Genomic DNA, 4,619 nt, shown 5'->3' with positions numbered 1-4,619 from the left:
CTCTCGAGGCGTGTGCTGAGGAGCACCAGTCATTACCGAGATGGTGGCAGGAAATGGCTGCCCCGACGACCTCACGACCACGAGCTGCCCAGTTGACGCCACCACCACAAGTGGCTCCAAATAACGCACTCCAACTTTTGAAAAATTCTACATGCTTGGGAGGAATCCCACCAATTTCCAAAGTGAACAACCTTAATTTTAATTTATTTACGTGAATACGGGCAACCCTGAGGCAATTTTTCTTTCTCGGCTTACAGAAAACATTTTAACGTGCAAGAGATTGGTCGATCGCTTCGCAATGAAGCGCGGCTGTGCGCAATAGTCATTTGGATTTGATCAAAAAAATCTGGAGTGAAAGGCATGAATTTTCTCACATTGTCCGAGCAGACAAATGTCCAACTGTGTGTAAAATCTTATGGGACTTAACTGCTAAGGTCATCAGTCCCTAAGCTTACACACTACTTAACCTAAATTATCCTAAGGACAAACACACACACCCAGGCCCGATGGAGGACTCGAACCTCCGCCGAGACCAGCCGCAGAGTCCATGACAGCAGCGCCCTAGACCGCTCGGCTAATCCCGCGCGGCTGTTACTGTAGTACTATACCATGAAGTTTCTTTTTTATTACAGAGGGCAGCTAACCCTCTAACCGAACACGCTGAGCTATCCTGCCGGCATTATAAATTCTCGAAAGAGGTGGAGCAAGCCCCTAGCACTCCGTCATGAGCCAAAGACGAGTTTAATATTCTGGTCCTGCGATGCAGGACGTATCGGATACTAAGTTGATAGGAACAGATACTACACTTCGATCGTGGCCACTCGGCTAATCACGCACGGCGGCCGAGCAGACTCGCAGCAACCCCTTCTTAGATCTGCATACAGTGAGTTGAATTCTTCGTGCTAAACGGTGCGCTGGGAACTTGCAGTGGCTTAGCGCAGACAGCCTTCAGAGGGGAAGTGCAGAGCAGTAGTCTCTGAAACCGACCTCTGTTGACTGAAGTTCACTCTGCCTCGTCTCCAAGCCAGACCACGGGACGAACACCTGGGCCAACTCGTCTCTAGCAAGATAATGTGAAGCCTTCTTCCTGAGTTAGTAAGTTGTGTACTATCCTCGAAAATAGTCAAGAAGTAAGCAGAAAAATAAATGTTGCTGACCTGTACGTAACTGGCATGCCACACCGAACTTAAAAATTTAAAATTCTGTCGTGGAAATGTAAATGAGCGTACGGCATTGTGGGCCGGGAATCCCCCATTCGGGGAAGTTGGGCCGTCGAGAGCATGTACTTATTGCACTCGACGCCACATTGGGCGACATGAGCGTCGGAGATGGGGATGAAATGATGATGAGGACAACACAACACCCAGTCCCTGAGCGAAGAAAATCTCCTGCCCAGCCGGGAATCGAACCCGGGCCCCTTAGCGTAGCATTCCGCCACGCTGACCACTTTTTTTTTTTAAATTGTGTGCCCGACCGAGACTCGAACTCGGGACCTTTGCCTTGCGCGGGCAAGTGCTCTACCATTTTTTTCATCAATTCCTTGCGGAATTTTGATGATTAATTACAAGTTAAAAAAGGCATTTGAAAAAAAAAGAAACAAAAGTAACAGACGGGTCTCGAACCAAAGTCGCCTGGTCGGGAGTCTCACTTCCTAGTCACCTTCTTTTTTTTTCACCGAGGCCGCTACTATTTTTTTTTTAATCTTCATCTCACCACCACTTTCTAAGGAAGGTAGGAGAAACAGAAAACTTTATTATTCACAAAATAAACATAGTACGTCCTGATACATGATAACTGTCCGGGAAGGAACCTTGCTGGCGTCCTACCATGCAGCATGAAATAACAACAAAATCAAAGTGGGGCCACCTTAGGCACCCTAAAGAAAAGTATTTATGGATATGAAAACAAAATTTGAAGTACATCCATTTGCTAACTGTTCAAGCCTGTGTTTGTCGTAGGTCGCATACTCGCATAGTGTTCTTAGTCGATCACATTACCTGGTCGGTTTCTCAACGAAAGCATCGCCGCTCATCTTTGCGCACCCGGCACACCCCAAGTATATGGCGGGTCCGCAAAAACCGTTACTAGGAAATTGGCATACCAATCCTTGTACTTTTGTAGCCGTAATAGTTTTGTGTGTCCATCTTGCAAGTAGTGACAGTAATCCAGGTCGTTCAGTAAGTTCGTACGTGTGTCTGTATAGATGTAATGGACCGTCATACCTGTGATCCACGCCACTGCGTTCGTCTTATGACGCGGAAAATACGTTTCCTCTGGAAAAAAGACTATGTCAGAACAGACTGCTGTATAGATAGTGCGCCGCATGAACGCTATGATCTTTCTTGCGAGAGTCCAGACAGCCAATGCCTCGCCGCAGACCAGCCGATGGTCGTACGTATCCAGCACGCCGCATTGGTGACACAAGGGCGAATCCGCCGAATGTATTGCGTACTTTTTATCATTTGTAGGGTATTTTCGGTTGACGACAATGTACCATGTTGACATGACTGATGAAGGTAGGTGGGGGTGGTGGACCGTGCGCCACACCACGTGCCAATTAACAGCTGGATGTTTGCGTTCCACCCTATTCCGGGAAATCTGTCGAACAAGCAGATGGTACACGTCCTTCGATGTCGACTGTCGGGTCGTCGGTAAACGCTCTCGAACGTACCACTCAGCTGACGGGGGCGGACAAGTACTGTCGTAATATGCCCATTAGGAGGGTTAATCTTACGCTGAAGGTTTAACACTACAAGACAGGTATAAAGCATAGAAAGTGTGTATATGTGTTTATGTGAAGCGTAACTCACGGCACGCAAACTATCCAGACTATACATATCCAGTATCTGAGAATCAGAGCACTTAGGAAGTTCCATCAGACTTTATACAAACGGGACGTGCTGGTAATTTGAAATCCTTTTCAAGCTTTTTGTCGGTGCTCGGCCACCTCAAAATAATCTGAGGAAAAATCTACCTCTTACTATAATTTCGGTGTTCGTGCTGTAAAAGTTCAGCATCAGGTGCAAAGTTCTAATTTATTACTTCTTTACTAGTAACTCTATTCACAACAAATTTTGCAGACATCATCCATGTACACAACTATGTGAACAATGAAATATTATATCATTGTAAGACAGAGAAACGACGTTACAAACTTCGAGGTGCATGAGAAACTAGCTTCTCTTGAAACAAAACTGCTTTATCTATGGGAGTTCGATCCCTTAAAGAATCATAAGGTGTGCGTGAGGGGGGTAGGGATACATGTCGACGTGTACTGGAAATCACTATTACTTGCGAGTAACTGCGTCGAGTAAAAGATTAAAACTGATATACATTCCCTGCTGAAGCTCACTCCAGAAATCATTAATGTAAGGTAGGAGACACACAGTTCAAGCAATTGTATGTAAGTAGATACTCTCTTTTCAATCCATCGACGAACAGAACTAGAGATATATACAGAAGAGTTAAACATAGTGTTTGAGTTGAAGTTTACTACGCACAGGCTGAATATGTAATATGCGCGGAAACGTGACCTGCAGAAAATACAGAAAATTCTACGTGTGAAACATCCTCCTACATTTGATTTACACACCCATTTAGTCAATAAGCAGTAGACTTTCACCACTGGTTCTTTAAACAACATGTTTAGTGTTTTTTGTAAGTGTATTGGTGCTGTCACTATCAAATTTGAGATGAGTATAGTCTGTCAGATTTTCACGCACCTCAGGGTTTATTACGTCTATCTTCTGAACCATTTTATTGTAAATAAGCAGTAATTAAACTTTATGCCTGGTGCTGAAGTTATGCAGCATGAATAGTGAAGAGATAGTAACCGATACACTTCCTTTCTTTCATTATTTTGAGGAACAGCGTTAGCGAGGAAATGGTTAGAACGGATTCAAAAGAATGTGCAAAAATTTGTTGATACTCACTAAGTGTTATCATTCTCATGTACTGGATCAATATATTGTGGGCGGACCAGAATATGGAAGCACTGCGAGAAATGTCTGTTTGCACATAAATGCAGATGCTAGACAAGCCTCCAAGTTGCGCTGTTGCATTTGACCACGAGCAGTACCTGCGTAATATTCTGAATGTGATGCACTTGAAGGTTGTGGTCAGAACAGCGTTCTGTGTGGTTTTGAGGCTTAGAATGTGGGGAAACAGCTGGTGTCTGAATGAGATGATGATGTTTGGTTTGTGGGGCGCTCAACTGCGTGGTTAGAGCGCCCGTACAATTACCCAATCTTTGCTCAGTCCAATTTCGCCACTTTCCTGGATGATGATGAAATGATGAGGACAACACAAACACCCAGTCATCATGAGGCAGGTGAAAATCCCTGACCCCGCCGGGAATCGAACCCGGGACCCCGTGCTCGGGAAGCGAGAACACTACCGCGAGACCACGAGCGGCGGACAGGTGTCTGAATGGTCGATGCTTCCGCAACAAAGGTGACCGACGTATTTGCTATTTGAACACGCACCGGATCAAAGATTTACATCGCACATAGTGAAAGAGGAAAAATATCATGCGCTAAGCCACAACGCGGAGAACAATGTGTGTTGAGTGACTGTGACAGAGGTGACCGAAGAGGATTGTGACGAAAAATGAGAGGAAG

General features: G+C 45.1%; 1 pseudogene; it reads right to left on the bottom strand.

The window, feature by feature from the left end:
* Window positions 1-655: 655 nt before the first annotated feature.
* Window positions 656-830, bottom strand: LOC126163300 (U2 spliceosomal RNA; annotated as a pseudogene).
* Window positions 831-4,619: the final 3,789 nt, after the last annotated feature.

This window comes from Schistocerca cancellata, chromosome 2, assembly GCF_023864275.1.
Source record: "Schistocerca cancellata isolate TAMUIC-IGC-003103 chromosome 2, iqSchCanc2.1, whole genome shotgun sequence".
Taxonomy (NCBI): domain Eukaryota; kingdom Metazoa; phylum Arthropoda; class Insecta; order Orthoptera; family Acrididae; genus Schistocerca; species Schistocerca cancellata.
The sequence above is the reverse complement of the archived record's forward strand: the minus strand, read 5'-3'. Positions and strand labels throughout refer to the sequence as shown.